We start from the raw sequence: 21,270 nt of genomic DNA, 5'->3' as shown, positions 1-21,270 counted from the left end.
AACCCTTGCCACTGCATTAACTTCCACAGCTCCTCACACTCCACACAGTCATATGCCACATGCCAATCCAATGCTAATACCCCACCTTTATTTGCCCCCCACTTTCGTTTATAAACCTACGTATGATCCCTTGCCCCACACACATTGATCGCCCAGGCACACCATATTGACCCTTATCCAAATCTTTGTCAAGAACTCTTTTCATCCTATTCCCTAATATTTTAGCAAAGATCTTGTAATCACCACACATTAAAGATATCGATCGATAATCATGTATGTAATCACAAGACTTCTTTTTCAGGACCATGACCACCACACTCGTACGTTGCTGTTCCTCCAACCTACCTTTGGTTTTCATAGCATTAAATAAAACCACTAAAAATTCATGCAAACATTCTCAGTTTTCCTTATAAAAATCACAAGGAATACCGTCAATCCCCAGCGATTTTCCCACACTCATACCCTCCACTGCCATTCTAATCTCCTCGCTTATAGGTCCACTCAGATTCAACCGATCCTTATGCTCCAGATTACAACATACCCATCCACCCATTTCCCCTAGCACCTCATCATTAACCCCCACTCTCTTTTGCCATGCATCTCGTACCATGCATCCATGTAGCAACCCATACCCTCTGTTGACATGAGCACCTGCCCCTGATGATACCCCTCCAATTGCTCCTGGACCCTCAAGCTCATCATTTCCGTCGCCCTGCGACGTTTTCCAGCTCTCTCAAGACATGCCGAAGGACACTCGTCCCATAAAACCTCATCGATTCCTCCCGTGATTCATTCCGCATCAAATTCCCGATTTTGAATGTCCCTAATAAGTTGTTTCAAATCCTCAATCTCAGCCACTGGATACTCACCCCCCCCCCTCCCATATAGCATTCCTGCAGTTGACCTTCAAGGTAACGTAAAACACCACATTGAAATCTCCACTCTTCCCTTCCCCGCTTCTGATAAAAATCCCTCACCTTCCCCTTACCGACTGTGCCCCACCACTCAAGGATGTCTACCCTCCCCAACCGTTTGCCCACCATCTTCAAGCACTCTTAAAAGATTCCCTCCCACCCCCTTTGCGGAATAACCCAACATTCAACTTCCAATAACCCCTAAAAAGCTTTGGCAATCCCTCCCAATTCAAGTCCACCAGAACCCCTCTATGATCAGATTAGCTCACATTCAATGCACAAACGCTACTTACTCTCACCCCCCGAGAAACATAGATTCGATCCAGCCTCTCTGCATAATCATGCCTAATGAACATATGCATGACCCCACCCACCTCCTCCCCTCCCACGTCTACTACATTCACACCTCGCAACAGATCCCCTAAATACCCCAAAAAAAACCTTCCTCTACGTTCTACATCCTTACATCCAACAATACAGTTCCAATCACCTCCTAGAATCGTAACGACTGGCAGCGATCTTAAATGGTAAACAAGGACGTCCCTAAAGAACCTATTTTTGACGCCCATGTCTCCTTCCGCAGGCCCATACACCCCTATGAAACCCGCTTGAACCCCACCCCATGCACCATCCACCCGAACCACCCGCCTCTCCTCCCCTACCTCACATCTTTGCAGAGAAAACGGGCTAGCTTCTTTAATTAACAATGCCACACCACCTTTCAATCGTGCAGAGCATCCCATGCACACGTCATATCCATCAATCATTAACTCTCCCAATGATTTATAATTGTGTTCTTGCAGGAACACAACGTCAAGTACATATCTCTTTAAAAATACCTCCAGACTCTTACATTTGTCTACTGACTTCAACCCATTAATATTTTAAGTAATACACTTGAAGGTTCAATGGAGGCTTGCCTTTAGACATCTTAACACTCTTAGATCCTAGACAAGCCTCTCCCCCACACCCCACACATGCTCAACGCGCTTTATTCCACCCGTACCTCTACGGGTCATATCGTGCCATGCTTTTTTCCCAGACCTTTGCTCAGGAGTCGAAACATCATCACTGTCGGATATCACAGCAGCTCTCTTGCAAGAGTTATGATCTGCAACCATAGCCTCCTCTAGGTTGTTATCCCTGTGGACGTCCACTACTACAACCTGTTCTGCTTCCACACCACATGCGACCTGCATGTTGGGGCCTCCTACTCTTGCCTCTACACCCTCGGTTTCCAAACCAGTATGGATCATCACAGACGCCGAAACGTCCAGCAATTCATGCAGAGCCTCCTGAATGAATGCCTCCATTACATCCTGAGCTATGACAGAGTCCTCGTCGCCGACACCAAGCCTACGTCCACTCCAACTCCAGGTAGGGTCACACATGCAGAAAACAACTCTGTCTCCCTCTCTACCTCCTCACTCCACGTATCCCGTGCCGGAGTCTCACGCTGCATTGCTGTAGCGTATGTTTGCTGCTTCATTGCATCATCAGTCCTTGTATCAGCCATTGATCTTCCTCGTCGCGTAGGACATTGCACCGCGATGTGATCATATGTCCCACATAGTAGACATGTACGCCTCTGACCCAAGTACATAACGAAAACTTGAGTATGGAAGTCCTCCATCATTACGAACGATGGTATAGGGTGTTTTAGGGACATTTTAGAGGAAAAAGACCCCTTCAGCATACCAACAAGCAGTCCATCACGCCAACGTTCCAATTTCGCCAAATGTATCATACCGTAACGCCCAAAAACGTTCCTTATATCACTCTCATCAGCTTCAAAAAGAACATTACGCACCTTGATCCTAGTGTAAAACCGTGATACATTATGGAGGTGGACATTAACACCAGGGTTAACCAGCTTAACCACATCCTGGTACCTGGCCACCATATTTTCATTAGTGCTGCACTGCCGGAATTTGACGAAAAGCCTTGAACTACCATTCAATGAAATGCCATAGAGCTCCTCGTTTGCGATGCCATACGTGTCCCTTAATATCGCCGTCAGCAAAAGATTGGTGTTCTGACTATTGAGTGAGCCCTTCACAAGTTCAAGACAAACAGTGTTGACACGTACGTCCACCTTCCGCCATTATGAAAGTACTGCCACCTGCCACTAGGGGTTTAGAGAGCAGCTCCACTGTCGTCCTCTCGACTAAAATTTTAATTGACTATGGAGGTAAGGCCTTTTGGTCTATAGTTTGAAGCTAATGACCTTTCACCTGCCTTGTAAATAGACATTACATTTGCAATTTTCCACTTACCAGGCACTATGCCAGTTTGTAGTGATATGTTGAAAAGATTAGCCTAAGGTTTGCAAAGTTCCTCTTTATATTCCTTTAAAACCCTTGCAAACAATTCATCAGGGCCTGGGGATTTGTTAGGTTTTAATTTCTCTATTTGCCTGAGGACCATGTCACTAGTTACTACAATTGTGCATAGTTTATTATCGTCCTGTTCTAGTAAAGACTGAGAGGAAGTAAGAATTTAAAATTTCACACATATCCTTATCACTGTCAGTTATCTGACCAGAGTTACTCTTAAGTGGGCCTATCTTGTCTCTAATCTTACTTCTGTATACCTAAAAGAACCCTTTTGGGTTAGTTTTCGAATCCCTTGCGACTTTAGCCTCACTTGGGTGCTGCTAATCGGTTGTTACCAGCCTGCAGTACTTAATGTGACGTCATCGCATTCAATATTGGGGCTGATGAACTGGTCTCATTCAGTGTGTTCACCATGGCTTCACTGAGTCTGACGGCCTCAGTTACCTGACGGCTTCGTTCAGCGTGTTCACCACGGCCTCAGAGTTACCTGACGGCCTCATTGAACACCAGCCTGATTAGTTTCCTGCTGGCTACAACGACTGGACTTCGTTTCCTGATGGCTTGGCATCATCTGGACGTAGTCTGCTGGCCAGTATGGCAGTATCCCAGGACGGTGTCATTGAGAGAAATGTTAATATCGGACACGGAAAGAAAGTTGTCATGTGGACACGGTAGAGGAGTGTTATAACGTGAAGAAAAGGGTGTCATGTGACAGAAAAGGAGTGCTTTAACACGGATAAAAGGGTGTCGTGGCATTGAGAAACGGTAGTGTTATAATCGTGTCGTGTAACACTGAAGAGAAAATAGGTTATGACACGGGTGTCGTGCGTGATGTTTGAAGTCTTTTATGTCAGTAGATAGTTACTATGTCGGTAAAGGAAAGTCGTGTTTGTGACATTGTTTCTTTGTAAATGTGATAATTTTGTACCAAAGAGAAATGATACCAAAGAATATACTCTTGTGTTGTACCAAAGAATGCTCTTATTTCGTTAAAAATTTACTAGTAAAGATTTAAAAATAAAATTTGTTTTATACTCCCGGATATATTCTTATTACAGTTCTGGTGATGGACTATTGGTTAAATAATACCTTAATTAATAGGCGAAGTATTTGGTCTTGATTCCCGTAGAAAGCTTAATCACCAGAATTGTAATATTGTAATAGCATCTATAAAGACAAAACTAGCAGTATTATGTGCAGAGAAAGCTTCAACAAGACCGTCTTTTCAAGGCTAGAAGGGTAGAGTTTTGGCAGAGAACTAGTTAATAAGATAACTATGATCCCTATCATGACAGAAAAGAGTCTTGTTAATATCGGTGAGACTAACACTTCTCATGTGCTATCAAAATCTGGCTTCTTAATGATTCAGATCATACAGTAACGTCATTATACTTTTCAGTTTCGTAAGTGTGGATTATCCGTCTATTTCAGCCATGATTTGTGTCTTGCTATTTATGGAACCTGCAGACTAGCATCTAATTCTTTCCAACTTTTATGTTCTTCCTTTTAAAACTCTTTGGTTTTTTAGAAGCTACTCTTATTAATTCCAGGCTCGTAAACACCCGTTTTAACTTTGTGTGACTGTCTTGCTGAACAATTTTGCCTCCTTCCTTATCACATTGCCTCAAAGTCAACACCTGTTTTCTACTGCAACAACTCATACTTTCTATTAAAACTTAGGTTGATGATGCCATATTCACGCCTCCATCAATGTAAAACGCGATATCTTTTACTGTCCCTCATGATCTTTTAACCTCACAATCGACACTGCTCGAAAATTCACTACTAAATTTAGTTTCTGGGACAGACTTCCGATTGGCCGACTTCATGGGACTGAGAAATTACCTGCGTGGAATAAATTGTGATGACCTGACTATGGGTCAGGTAGCTGGTGTTGGTTGCCAATATGACTTTTTCAAAGAATAGTTCCAGCTGCCCAGACAAATTTTGTTCAGAGTAGGGAAATTAGATCTAACAAAAATGATCCCAAATGGATAAACAATGTATTAAAACATCTCATTGGTCAAAAGAGGCGCATATAGGCTTATCAAAAGAGGGGATGGGCAGTTAAGAAATGAGTATATTCAATTAAAGAGAAATAAAAAAAAAGAATAAGAAAAGCATAAAGGGATTGAGGCTTAGGTCGCAAAGGATTCGATGACTAACCCAAAAGGGTTCTTTCAGGTATACAGAAGTAAAATTAGGGACAAGATGGGCCCACTTGAGAGTAAGTCTGGTCAGATCACTGACAGTGCTAAGGAAATGTGTGAAATTTTCGATACTTGCTTACTATTCAGTTTTTACTCAATACGATACTAGTGAAATACCAGAAATAAATTATATACTACAGGACGATAATAAACTATGCACGATTGCAGTAACTAGTGACATGATCCTCAGACAAATTGAGAAATTAAAACCTAACAAATCCCCAGGTCCTGATGAACTGTTTGCAAGGGTTTTAAAGGAATGTAAAGAGGAACTTAGCATACCTTTTGCAATATATCACTACAAACTGGCATAGTTCCTGACAAGTGGAAAATGGCAAATGTAATTCCTATATTCAAGACAGGTGACAGCTCCTTAGCTTCGAACTATAAAGCAATAAGCCTTGCCTCCCTGGTGGAAAAATTTATGGAATCAATAATTGCCGTGGCAATCAGTTTCCATCTTGATAGGCATAAATTGATTAACGGATCTCAACACGGTTTTACAAAGGGGCGTTCCCGTCTTACGAATTTACTAATTTTTATCACTAAGGTATTTAAGGAGGTAGATCATGGTATTGAAAAATGTTGTGTTTATGGACATCAGTAAGGCTTCCGATAGTTCCACGTCAGAGGATATTGAGGAAACTTACGGTACATGGAATAGGAGAAATTTTTTTCCTGGGTTGAGGCATGGTTGACAAATAGGCAGCAGTGTTTACATAAATTGGAAGAAATCAGAATTAGGGAACGTCACAAGCGGTGTTGCGCCCCTTGTTCACAATTTACGTAAAAGACATAGATGAGTTGAAGATTGAGACACTTATGCAACGTATGGGAATCTTTATAAAGGAAACACTTCGCCACACAGTGGCTTCATCGGCTTCATCAGTCCAATACAAAGCAGAAAGGTGTAAGAAGAGGAGTTTGAAGTAATCAGTCCCTCAGCCTGGAGTCGATGTGTTCAGTCCATCTAGTCTTGTAGAATGTATGATGAGGGAATAAATAGCGACATAGCAAATTTGTTGACACCAAAATTGGTCATCCAATTCATTCTAATGAGGACATTAGATCACTACAGGATTTGAATAAACTCCTACAGTGATCGGAGAAGTGGCAGATGCAGTTTAATATAGACGAATGCAAAGTTCTAAATGTTGGACTGGAAAATAACCATGACACATATAAATTTAATATAGATCTTAATATTACAGATTGGGAAAAGAATTTAGCAGTTCTGTTTAGCAGTAATCTGAAACCAAGACAACAGTGAAATAAGTGTTCGCAATATAGCTAACAGAATCCTTGGTCATTTACAAACCAAGGATTAATAAATTAGACACATGTGCAACTCTTGGGTATCTTTATTGAAGAAAAGTTTCGCCACACAATGGCTTCATCAGTCCATACAAAGGAGAAACGTGAAGAACAGGAGGAGAATGAGGTAATCATTCCCTTCACGTTTCTCCTTTGTATAGACTGATGAGGCCACTGTCTGGCAAAACGTTTCCTCAATAAAGATACCCAAGAGTTGCATATGTGTCAGAATCCTTGGCTTCATAGAAAGAAGCATAAATAATAGAAGTCCTCAGGTTGTTCTTCAACTCTATATATCCTTGGTTAGGCCTCATTTAGATTATGCTGCTCAGTTCTGGTCACAGTATTACAGAATGGATATAAATGCTCTGGAAAACGTACAAAGGAGGATGACAAAGTTGATCCCATGTAGCAGAAATCTTCCCTATGAGGATAGACTGAGGGCCCTGAATCTGCACTCTATAGAAAGGCGTAGAATTAGGGGGGGATATGATTGAGGTGTATAAATGGAAAACAAGAATTAACAAAGTGGAGGTAAATAGTGATAAAAATATTTAGCCTAGACAGGACTCGCGCCAATGGTTTTAAGCTGGAAAAATTTCAGGTTCACGAAGGATATAGGAAAGCACTGGTTTGGTAATAGAGTTGTGGATGAGCACAACAAACTCCCGAGTACAGTTATAGAGGCTAAAACGTTCTGTAGTTTTAAAAATAGGTTGGATAAATACACGAGTGGGTGTGGGTTGGTGTGAGATGGACCTGACTATCTTGTGCTATTAGGTCACCTGCCGTGCTATTTTCTTAAGTGAATGTGACCTGACCTGACTAGGTTAAGGCATTGGCTTAAGCCAGTGGGAGAACTGAACCTGCCTCTCATGGGCCAGTAGGCCTGCTGCAGTCGTCCTTATGATCTTATAGGACAAACTTTTAGACCAGGTTAATAGTAAATTTAATAAACAACTTAGAATCTTACTGAGAGGTAATGAGAAATTAATTAAACAGTTATCGGCGAGATCTGCCACTCTCCCTTACATGTACAGTTTAATTAAAACCCACAAGTCAGGTTTTCCAGCCAGACTTAGAATTAGTTCGATAGTATCGGCATCATATAACTTCTCAAAATGGTTGGTAAAAAATATTAACTCCTTTGCTTGGCAACATTTCTGAAACCCACTTAAAAAAAATGATGATCTCATCGACATATTGCAAAATATCAACATGTCTAATGATTTTACACTTGTTAGTTTCGATGTCACTGCGTTGTTCACGAGAATCCCTGTTCCCGACTTGCTGTCTTATTTTGAAGAAGACTTAGATAAAAATGCCATTATTGAATTGATTAAGCTGTGTGTAGTTGATTGCAAGTTTGAGTTTAAGTGGAAATACTATGCTCAAAAACATGGAATGGCGATGGGTAATCCGTTGTCCTCCTTATTGAGCAATCTGTATATGGAATTTTTTCGAGGCTAGACTGTTGAAAGATATCCTGCCACGTAGAGCTAAATGGTTTAGATATGTGGACGACATCTTGTGTCTTTGGCCACACGATATGGCCCTGGATACATTTTTACCAAGACTTAACGCTTTAGTCCCGTCTATTAAATTCACCGTAGAGAAAGAGGTGGACTGTAAACTTCCATTCTTAGATGTGTTGATACACCGGGTTGATAGAAAGTTTAAGTTTACAGTATATAGGAAGGCTACCAATGTGTGCTCATACATTCACTACTTCTCCAATCATGAGACTAGTCAAAAGGAGTGTTTTGCTTACTATGTTTTTAAGAGCCTATAGAGTGTGCAGTCCGGAGTTCCTTGATGAAGAAATTAGGAAAATATTTGACATAGGCTATAATAATTACTAGGGTATCGTTTATGTCTTCAGTGAAGACATCCCCTAAAAGATGTTTGAGCCTTGTGTTCATATATTTTGGATCATTTATATTCGTTCTTAGTTTTCTATAGCAATACATATTCTTTCGGTAGTGTGTATAGCGTTTAGAAAACTATCATACTGATAGGGGATAGAGTCATGGAATAGTGATACCTTATTCGAACTGCGCAACGAACGACATGCGTCTAGTTTAACGTAATTTACCGTGAATAACTTTTTTTACACTACATATCAAATTGCTAAATTCAAATCCCAAAAAAGGAAAAAAAATAAGGCCATTATTAAAGGTCTACCGTGGGGATACCTAAATACTGGGATACAGATTAATTTGCTGTACGACCCAGAAACTCAATACAACACAGCACAGAAATAATAGTAACATAAAGCAATATCATATAGCACCACACAAAGAAAAACTAGCAACTTAGTACATCACAATACAAAATAACAGAAAACAATGACAACCCAACACCTACGGTCATAACACCAATATTGAGACAGGTGCGTCTACTGGGCTCCATTATGTGAGTAGTCAAGAGAGAACACGGCTGATCCTTCTGCTTGTGTTGAGTCAAGAGAATGGAAGATACTCTACAACACAAGCCTGGATCCCCGAGCAAACTGAATCTTCCCAACTGAGGCGACAGACGCAGAACTCTCATAGCTTCCGGGTGAAGCTCATATAATTTGTATAACTTTCCCATAACATTTAACTCCACTATTAACATATATTTTAAGTGTATAATTGAATTTTGATTTTTTCACATTGTAGTTTTGAAAGCTGGACTTGATTTTCACATCTTTTCCTCTGGCCTTTAAAGTTAATGAGTTCTGACGAAGAGAACAATTTATGAATCTTAGGGAAATAATATATTTTAGGAGACGTATTTACCGTCGTTCAACTGCATGAAACTTTTCAATGGGAGAAGATTTAGACTACAATAATAAATCTTTAAATTGAAGGCCATTTAAATTCTTGGAACTTGCCAGTTTTAGAAAGTATTAAATTTTAAGTAGGGGTTTAAACCGCTGAATGCATCATAACAATAGATATAGATGTAAACATTGCAAGAGATTTAAACCAAAGTATTGAACATAAAGGATAGCGAGGTAAACTTCTGTATGAAATGTAACAATGAATAAACACCGAAACTACTGTAAAAGTAGATGGTTCTTCACAAATAACCCGCTCATATGAGAATGAAACTCGTGACGTTTCGTTACTTGTACCATTAACTTATTAAACGTCATAAGTCTTATTCTTCTAGGAGCGGGTTATTTATGAATTGTTCCAGTCACGGTGTTGTGCCTTTTTAGTCTATCTAGATCGTTGTTTTTAGCATATATCCTCAGTACTGACCTCCAAGTCCTCTGCTATGTCTTCTCCATGTACTCCCATATACTGGTATATAGATAGATATACAGAATGAGATCGCAGTCAGCAGGATTCGAACCCACTACAGGAAGAGTGGCGAAGTTCCCAGATACATAATAATAATAATAATAATAATAATAATAATATATATATATATATATATATATATATATATATATATATATATTTATATATTATTAAAATGCGTCTGGCCAGGACTCTAATCCTCGATCCTTTACTGTGTCTTATGAGAAGCCGCCAAAACTGAGATGTCTTAATCCACTCAACCATCAGTGCTTCAATACCAGAGAATATGTCACCCCTGATGCGAGCACATACGTAGCCATAGAAGCTACAGGATTAATTTCATTCTCTTCCCGTTTGGAATACCAGTTTAGTGCATCCACGAATGAGTGGATTTTGGCCATCGATGCTCAGCACTATTTTTAATTGTTCAAATCCACTCGCTCGTAGATGCATTATTATGTTCATTGCTCGTGAAGATTGGTATTCCAAATGGAAAAATAAGATTTGTTCTGTAGCTTCCACGTCCACATATGTGCTCACATAATAATATAATGATAATATCTAATATCTACTAGTACATTTTTAAAGTAAACAGACCTAGCTGACATGGAAATAAATGGTATAAAATACCGACAGAATGGAAAAATAAGCACAGTAATAGTATAATGCGATCCTTTATCAAGGCACGTGAGTATTTATAGGATGGAGTCAGGTGTAGAATGCTGGGTAAATTAGATCTGAACCTGCATGTGACAATCTTCCGAGTAAGGTGATAGACGCTAGGACCTTGAGTAGCTTCTTAAAGCTTTTTAAAGCTACCCAAGGTTCTATCCTCTATTACCCTACTCGGAAGATTGTCACATGCAGAATCAGATTCAATCTACCTAGCATTCTCCACCTGACTCCATCCTGTAAATACTCGTGTACCTTTCACTCAGGTAGATCTGTGTGTTTATTTTTCCACCTAGCTAACATCAATGACATACTATTATATAGAATGCTCCGTGTTATAAAAACTTAAGATAATAAGGAGGAGCACTGCAACAGGCCTGTTGGCCCATACTATGCAGGTCCCTCACAATCCATCCCACTGACAGATATTTGCCGAACCCAATTTTCAATGCTACCCAAGCAATAAGCTTTGATAATTCCATTTACTCATGTGCAAGTCCCACTCAAACCCAAGGCCTCTCACTCATGTATCCATCCAGCCTAAATTTGAAACTCCCCAAGGTTTTAGCTTCAATAACCCTATTACGCAGATTGTTCCACTCATTATCTCCCCTATTTCCAAACTAATACTTTCCTGTATCCTTTCTAAATCTAAACTTGGCTAATTTGAATCCATTATTGCGGGTTCTCTCTTGGAGAGGTATCCATAAGACCTTATACCCGCTCTGTTAATACTTAGTCCCCTAGCCTTGAGTCGATGTATTCGGTTTTCGATCTTGAAAAGAGTACAGCATATATGCGAAATGCAGAGCATTTCGGGCAAATTAGGTCAATATTGCCTCAGGATGCTACCCACACCAGTCGAATAACACTCAACGCGTGGGTCCGTGGGTGCAGACGTGGGCACACAAGGCTCCGAGAATTCTAGTGTTTTTGGGGCTGCAGTGACTGCTAACAGTAATCAGTGGTAGTGTCATCGTCAGTGAGCAATAATACGAGTGATAGCTGGGGTTATTAGTTGGAAAAAGTCGTGAGAAAGCCTGAAATTATCCATTATCCAAAATTATCCAAACGTTTTGGTCTACTAGGCAGCGGTAGGCCTGAAGCAGTGACGTCACGACAGGTTGTGTGCCAGTATACATATAAAGTGAAGTGTATATAATGTGAAGTGTATAATATCATAAGTGAAAGGTGAAATCGCGTGAGGAACGAGGGATGTATGAGCACATGTGGTTGTAGTCATCACGAATGAAGGATCTCCAAAATAGGGATTTAGGCTACGTACGACTACGTCATCAGCATCTGGCAACTTGGCACGACCGTTGCCAGCGCGAGTATCACCTATATTGTGGTTTGCATGTCGCATTTTTGGCTTGGCTTGGCCTTGCATCACTGTTGGATGCTGGTCACTCACTCCTGCAAGCTATTACAGTAGTTATTAGTAGTAAGAATACTTAGGAAGCTAGGAAGTCCTCTCTAAACGTGAACAAGGAATAGGATAATAACAGCAATAATTGATACTTAAATCCAGAAAGGACAATAAGCGAAGAGTGTAGCATTTCCAGGAAAGACAGAACAGAGAGGTATAATGGATCTACTCCCCCCCTAACCATCCCTCCCTAACACACACACACAAGGGCAGACACTTATTGAAGCTTTAGACCCTAGTAGCAATTATCGCTTTTTATAACCCAGAATTACTGTATGTATTAACAGTATCTCCCCGCATACCTCCCCCCCCCACACACACACACTGTAAGTACGTGAGGGTCAAGCCCCAGGAGGTTGGGGGTCAGGTCACAAGAAGTTGTGGGCAGAAAGGACCACTGAGACTACACTACAACCCACAAGCCACCTACCTTTCAGTACATAATAAACCCACACATAATTCCACACAAGATTACACACACACACACACACACACACACACACACACACACATATCCAGACACACACACACACACACACACACATATCCAGACTCACACATACACTCCCCCCCCCTCACCACCGACAACTCACTTCTTCCCCTGATCCCTCCCCTCCCTCGATCACCCTCCCCTCCCCCGTTCACCCAGACCCTCCCGACCCCTCCCCATTCCTCTCCCACATAACCACAGTTCCTCCACTACCTCCCCCCCCCACACTCTGACATACACACTACTAACCTAACATACAGAACTACATAAGTTTCCCACTCTGAGGCAATCAGGATAAAACAAAAATGGGTTGTCAGAGAGCAACAAGAAAAACCAAGGGACAGGAGGAGGAAGCTGCAAAGGAAGATTGGACAGCAGAGCTCATAAAAAGGGATCATGAATGGGAAAAGAAACTAGAAGAACTTAGCATGAGAATGGAAGAGAGGATAGATATGGAAAGCAGGAAGTGGGAGGTGCATGTCAAAGCAGCAGAGGCTAGGATACAGAGTTTAGAAGAGGAACTGAAAAATCTGAAACAGCCTAAAGAACTAAAGAACATTTTGGGATTGACAACATAGACTGCTACCTTAGCCACAAATAAGGGGACTGTAGGGAAAGAAGGGGCACAACTGCATGGGGAGGCTCTATCAGAGGAGACTGTAGTAAATGAAAGAGCTAATCTTTATGTGGAGGCCCTAACAGACAACAACAGAGCCCAAGGAAAGCCGAGAAGGGAAAATGACAGGCCACTGAGCCCAAGTACATTAGCCAGTGAAACTGAAGAAAGGAAAGCTGCAGTGCAGGAAACCAAATTAAATGAGGGGATACACAGGGATAAGCAGTGGGAGAATGAAAGGGTGAGGTCAGTCTTCGTGTATGGGCTCCAGGAAGCTGAAACGGAAACATATGAAGCAAGAAAACAAGGGGAAAAAAAACAATTGAAAGCATCATGAAAGCAATAGGAGAAGACGACATGACCCAGCTGGAAAATTTTCGGAGAATAGGGGGGTTTGTAAAAAAAAGAACCCGGCCAGTGAAAGTGACCTTCAAGGCAGAAGCGACTCGGACCAGGATCCTGCAGGAGAAAGCACGATTAAGGGACATGCCGGCATACAGGAAGGTGTATCTCGACCGCGACAGATCACAAGAAGAAAGGCAGAAACTGAGAGAGATGTTACAAAGGCGAAAGGAGGAAAGAGAGGGGATGGAGAAGACAGACAGGAGATCCCAGACCCAGGAAGAAGATCAAATACAGACTCCCTCACAACTTCCTATAGAAGCCTCCCAACCAGGTCAACCCCAGTGCAACCAAACACTCTAAATCAAAACACCCATGCCACATCCAATGCCCCCACCCACTACATTACAAACTCCACCCCTACAGCAACAACCCATAGTTCCTTACCAGGTCTCCCACTTCCCCAACCCCAATATACCTCCCAGACCACAGTCTTAGAACAGAAGTTGAAGGTGTGGTATACAAATGCAGATGGAATAACAAACAAGTATGAGGAGTGGCACGAAAGAATCAAAGAGACATCCCCAGACATAATAGCACTCACAGAAACAAAACTCACCAGAATAATAACAGATTCAATCTTTCCATCCGGATACCAAATCCTCAGGAAAGACAGAGGGAGGAGAGGGGGAGGAGGAGTTGCACTGCTCATTAAAAACCAGTGGGATTTTGAGAAAATGGAAGGAATGGATGGCATGGGCGAAAGGGACTACTTAGTAGGAACAATCCAGTCTGAGGGACATAAGGTGATAATTGCAGTAATGTACAACCCACCACAGAACTGCAGGAGGCCAAGAGAAGAATATGATGAGAGCAACAGAGCAATGATCGACACACTAGCCGAGGTGGCCAGGAGAGCACACATGGGAGGAGCAAAGTTACTAGTTATGGGTGATTTCAATCACAAGGAGATTGACTGGGAAAATCTGGAGCCCCATGGGGGTCCCGAAACATGGAGAGCCAAGATGATGGATGTGGTACTGGAAAACCTCATGCATCAACATGTTAAAGACACTACCAGAGAGAGAGGAGAGGATGAACCAGCAAGACTGGACCTTGTATTCACCATGAGTAGTTCGGACATCGAGGGTATCATGTATGAAAGGCCTCTGGGAGCTAGTGATCATATGGTTCTGTGCTTCGACTACATAGTTGAGCTCCAAGCGGAGAGAGTAGCAGGAATAGGCTGGGAAAAACCAAACTACAAAAGGGGGAATTACTCAGGCATGAGGAACTTCCTTCAAGACATTCAGTGGGAGAGGGAACTGACAGGAAAACCAGTACAAGAAATGATGGACTATGTAGCAACAAAATGCAAGGAGGCAGAGGAGAGGTTTGTTCCCAAGGGAAACAGAAATAATGGGAAGAACAGAACGAGTCCTTGGTTCACCCAAAGGTGTAGGGAGGCAAAAACTAGGTGTACTAGAGAATGGAAAAGGTACAGAAGACAGAGAACTCAGGAAAATAAAGAAATCAGCCGAAGAGCCAGAAACGAATATGCACAGATAAGAAGGGAGGCTCAGAGACAATATGAAAATGACATAGCATCAAAAGTAAAGACTGACCCAAAGCTGTTGTACAGCCACATCAGGAGGAAAACAACAGTCAAGGACCAGGTAATCAGACTGAGGAAGGGTGATGGGGAATTCACAAGAAACGACCAAGAGGTATGTCAAGAGCTCAACACAAGATTTAAAGAGGTATTTACAGTGGAACCCAGTAGGACTCCAGGAAATCAGAACAGGGGTGCACACCCGCAAGTGCTGGATGAGGTACATATAACCAAGGAGGAGGTGAAGAAGCTGCTATGCGAACTTGACACCTCAAAGGCGGTGGGACCAGACAACATCTCTCCATGGGTCCTTAAAGAGGGAGCAGAGATATTGTGTGAGCCATTAACAAAGATCTTCAACACATCACTTGAAACTGGGCAACTCCCTGAGGTATGGAAAATGGCAAATGTAGTCCCAATTTTTAAAAAGGGAGACAGACATGAGGCACTAAACTACAGACCTGTATCACTAACGTGTATAGTATGCAAGGTCATGGAGAAGATCATCAGGAGGAGAGTGGTGGGGCACCTGGAAAGAAACAAGTGTATAATTGACAACCAGCACGGTTTCAGGGAAAGAAAATCCTGTGTCACAAACCTACTAGAGTTTTATGACAAGGTGACAGAAGTAAGACAAGAGAGAGAGGGGTGGATCGACTGCATATTTTTGGACTGCAAGAAGGCCTTCGACACAGTTCCTCACAAGAGGTTACTGCAAAAGCTAGAGGATCAGGCACACATAACAGGAAAGGCACTGCAATGGATCAGAGAATACCTGTCAGGGAGGCAACAACGAGTCATGGTACGCGACGAGGTGTCAGAGTGGGCGCCTGTGACAAGCGGGGTTCCACAGGGGTCAGTCCTAGGACCTGTGCTGTTCTTGGTATATGTGAACGACATAACTGAAGGGATAGACTCAGAAGTGTCCTTGTTTGCAGATGATGCGAAGTTAATGAGAAGAATCAAATCGGATGAGGATCAGGCAGGACTACAAAGAGACCTGGACAGGCTACAAGCCTGGTCCAGCAACTGGCTCCTTGAATTTAACCCTGCCAAATGCAAAGTCATGAAGATTGGGGAAGGGCAAAGAAGACCGCAGACACAATATAGTTTAGATGGCCAAAGACTGCAAACCTCACTCAAGGAAAAAGACCTGGGGGTGAGTATAACACCGAGCATATCTCCTGAGGCGCACATCAATCAGATAACTGCTGCAGCATACGGGCGCCTGGCAAACCTACGGATAGCGTTCCGATACCTCAGTAAGGATTCGTTTAAGACTCTGTATACCATTTATGTCAGGCCCATACTGGAGTATGCAGCACCAGTTTGGAATCCACACCTAGTCAAGCACGTCAAGAAATTAGAGAAAGTGCAAAGGTTTGCAACAAGACTAGTCCCAGAGCTACGGGGATTGTCCTACGAAGAAAGGTTGAGGGAAATCGGCCTGACAACACTGGAGGACAGGAGGGTCAGGGGAGACATGATAACGACATATAAAATACTGCGCGGAATAGACAAGGTGGACAAAGACGGGATGTTCCAGAGAAGGGACACAGACACAAGAGGTCACAATTGGAAGTTGAAGACTCAGATGAATCAAAGGGATGTTAGGAAGTATTTCTTCAGTCATAGAGTAGTCAGGCTGTGGAATAGCCTAGAAAGTGACGTAGTGGAGGCGGGAACCATACATAGTTTTAAGGCGAGGTATGATAGAGCTCATGGGGCAGGGAGAGAGAGGACCTAGTAGCAATCAGCGAAGAGGCGGGGCCAGGAGCTGTGACTCGACCCCTGCAACCACAAATAGGTGAGTACAAATAGGTGAGTACTCAGGTACCCAATTTATTGATAGGTGAACATAGACAACCGGTGTAAGGAACCACGCCCAATATTTCTACCCTTGCCGGGAATCAAAGATGAACACTCAGCGTGCGAAGCGAGAGCTTTTACCACCAGGCCACGAGCCATCGTGGCAATCTTATAATCCAGAATATTGATCATTCAAACTATTTGACTTGATGTTGAACAAACGTATATTCAGGACAGGTTTATGTGAGGTGTTGTCACCTCTGAGCGAGGTGTCTCCTCAGTGTGTAACAGCCAGAGATGTGACACAGCAACAAGGGGTCACACCTGGAAGTTGAAGACTGAGATGAGTAACAGAGATGTTAGGAAGTATTTCTTCAGTCGTAGAGTAGTCATGAAGTGGAATAATCTGGTGAATGATGTAGTGGAGACAGGATCCATACACAGATTTAAGAAACACGATACAGCTCATGAAGCAGGGAGAGAGAGTGGACCTAGTTGCGACCAGTGAAGAGGCGGGGCCAGGGGCTATGAATCGACCCCTGCAACTACAATTAGGTGAGTACACACACACACACACACACACACACACACATAGCAGCGAAAGCCAAATCTGACCCGAAACTGTTGTACAGCCACATCAGGAGGAAAACAACAGTCAAGGACCAGGTAATCAGGCTAAGAAAGGAAGGATGAGAGACGACAAGAAATGACCCTGAAGTATGTGAGGAACTCAACAAGAGATTCAAAGAAGTGTTCACAGAGGAGACAGAAGGGGCTCCAGAAAGACGGAGAGGTGGGGCACACCACCATGTGCTGGACACAGTGCACACAACCGAGGAAGAAGTGAAGAGGCTTCTGAGTGAGCTAGATACCTCAAAGGCAATGGGGCCAGATAACATCTCCCCATGGGTATTGAGAGAGGGAGCAGAGGCGCTATGTGTACCCCTAACAACAATATTCAATACATCTATCGAAACAGGGAGATTGCCTGAGGCATGGAAGACAGCAAATGTAGTCCCAATCTTTAAAAAAGGAGACAGACATGAAGCATTAAACTACAGACCAGTGTCACTGACATGTATAGTATGCAAAATCATGGAGAAGATTATCAGGAGAAGAGTGGTGGAACACCTAGAAAGGAATGATCTCATCAACAGCAGCCAACATGGTTTCAGGGACGGGAAATCCTGTGTCACAAACCTACTGGAGTTCTATGACATGGTGACAGCAGTAAGACAAGAGGGAGAGGGGTGGGTGGATTGCATATTCTTGGACTGCAAGAAGGCATTTGACACAGTTCCACACAAGAGATTGGTGCAAAAACTGGAGGGCCAAGCAGGGATAACAGGGAAGGCACTACAATGGATTAGGGAATACTTGTCAGGAAGACAGCAGCGAGTCATGGTACGTGGCGAGGTGTCAGAGTGGGCACCTGTGACCAGCGGGGTCCCACAGGGGTCAGTCCTAGGACCAGTGCTGTTTCTGGTATTTGTGAACGACATGACGGAAGGAATAGACTCTGAGATGTCCCTTTTTGCAGATGAAGTGAAGTTGATGAGAAGAATTCACTCGATCGAAGACCAGGCAGGACTACAAAGGGATCTGGACAGGCTGCAGACCTGGTCCAGCAATTGGCTCCTGGAGTTCAATCCCACCAAGTGCAAAGTCATGAAGATTGGGGAAGGGCAAAGAAGACCGCAGACGGAGTACAGTCTAGGGGGCCAGAGACTACAAACCTCACTCAAGGAAAATGATCTTGGGGTGAGTATAACACCAGGCACATCTCCTGAAGTGCACATCAACCAAATAACTGCTGCAGCATATGGGCGCCTAGCAAACCTCAGAACAGCATTCCGACATCTTAATAAGGAATCGTTCAGGACCCTGTACACCATGTACGTTAGGCCCATATTGGAGTATGCGGCACCAGTCTGGAACCCACACCTAGCCAAGCACATAAAGAAACTAGAGAAAGTGCAAACGTTTGCAACAAGACTACTCCCAGAGCTAAGAGGTGTGTCCCACGAGGAGAGGTTAAGGGAAATCAACCTGACGACACTGGAGGACAGGAGAGATAGGGGGGACATGATAACGACATACAAAATACTGAGAGGAATTGACAAGGTGGACAAAGACAGGATGTTCCAGAGATTGGACAGAGTAACAAGGGGACATAGTTGGAAGTTGAAGACACAGATGAATCACAGGGATGTTAGGAAGTATTTCTTCAGCCACAGAGTAGTCAGTAAGTGGAATAGTTTGGGAAGCGATGTAGTGGAGGCAGGATCCATACATAGCTTTAAGCAGAGGTATGATAAAGCTCACGGCTCAGGGAGAGTGACCTAGTAGCGATCAGTGAAGAGGCGGGACCAGGAGCTTGGACTCGACCCCCGCAACCTCAACTAGGTGAGAACTAGGTGAGTACACACACACAATGTGTGAGGGCAACAAGGCTCCCAAAATTTTAGTGTGTTTAGGTGGTGTTATAGCTATTTGCAGAGGCCAGTGACAGTGACAGTGGGTCAGTGAACAACCCAACAAGTGACAACGAAGTCTTAAAAGTGAAATAGGCGAGAAAAAGACTGAAATTTCAGGAAAGTTTAAAGTGCCAAACCTGTTAGAGGCCTAGCAGGCACCTGCTGCCACATACCTACACATAGGGTTTACTTTTCCTTGTAAGTTGACTAAGTCAGAAAGTTAAGTGTAAGTCAAGTTGGTTAGTGAGTGAAGTGTGAGGCAGCATGTAACAAGTGAAGTGTGAGGCAGCATGTAACAGGTGAAGTGTGAGGCAGCATGTAACAGGTGAACTGTGAGGCAGCATGTAACAGGTGAACTGTGAGGCAGCATGTAACAAGTGAAGTGTGAGGCAGCATGTAACAGGTGAAGTGTGAGGCAGAATGTAACAAGTGAAGTGTGAGGCAGCATGTAACAAGTGAAGTGTGAGGCAGCATGTAACAGGTGAAGTGTGAGGCAGCATGTAACAAGTGAAGTGTGAGGCAGCATGTAACAGGTGAAGTGTGAGGCAGCATGTAACAGGTGAAGTGTGAGGCAGCATGTAACAGGTGAAGTGTGAGGCAGCATGTAACAGGTGAACTGTGAGGCAGCATGTAACAGGTGAACTGTGAGGCAGCATGTAACAGGTGAACTGTGAGGCAGCATGTAACAGGTGAACTGTGAGGCAGCATGTAACAGGTGAACTGTGAGGCAGCATGTAACAGGTGAACTGTGAACTGTGAGGTAGCATATAGCAAGTGGGTGAACTGTGAGGTAGCATATAGCAAGTGGGTGAACTGTGAGGAAGCATATAGCAAGTGAGTGAACTGTGAGGTAGCATATAGCAAGTGGGTGAACCGTGAGGTAGCATATAGCAAGTGGGTGAACTGAGATGTAGCATATAGCGAGTGAACTGTGAGGTAGCATATAGCAAGTGGGTGAACTGTGAGGTAGCATATAGCAAGTGGGTGAACTGTGAGGTAGCATATAGCAAGTGAGAAAACATCAAAAAAAAAAAAAAAAAAGAGTATCAGTGAAGGTTGACATATCAGTAGAGGCCTCCAGGAACCGATACTACCACCTCCTCCGGAACTCCTGGAAAACGTTAGGGACTTGTTTCCTCTACCAGGATACACAGCAATTCACAACTGCAGACCAAACCAAGTTGGGGGTGGTATTGCAATCTATTACTCTAACCAATTATCTTGTATTAACACCACTTGCTTTAGTGATGAATATGGGGAATACATTTTTGCTAATTTTACTGTAAAAAACCTTAAGACACCTATAACAATCGGTGCCATTTACCGGATACCTCACACAAACATCCCAAATTTCAGTGAGAAATTAAAGTCACTAATAACAAACAGACAAATGAATAAGCACCACCATCTCTTAGCTGGAGACTTCAACATCAACCTTGGCTTACTAGATGATCAGCCTGTAACTGATTTCATCAACAATATGAACAACACACTTCTCATACCAACAATAACTAAACCAACCAGGCTCACTGAGACAAGTGCAACCATAATAGACCACATATGGACCAATATACTAGCCCTCCTTAAATCAGGGATAATCACAGATAGCACTACAGACCACTACCCTACCTTCCTCCTGACAAACATTAATAAACCACCACTTGAATAAAAAGTCTCATTTAGACTCCATGACGAGGCCTCAATAAGGAAGTTCACTGGCCTACAGAATTCTCCAAGGCCAATGGTATTGATGACT

The sequence above is a fragment of the Cherax quadricarinatus genome, chromosome 55, assembly GCF_038502225.1.
Source record: "Cherax quadricarinatus isolate ZL_2023a chromosome 55, ASM3850222v1, whole genome shotgun sequence".
NCBI lineage: Eukaryota > Metazoa > Arthropoda > Malacostraca > Decapoda > Parastacidae > Cherax > Cherax quadricarinatus.
This window is presented reverse-complemented; position numbering follows the sequence as displayed.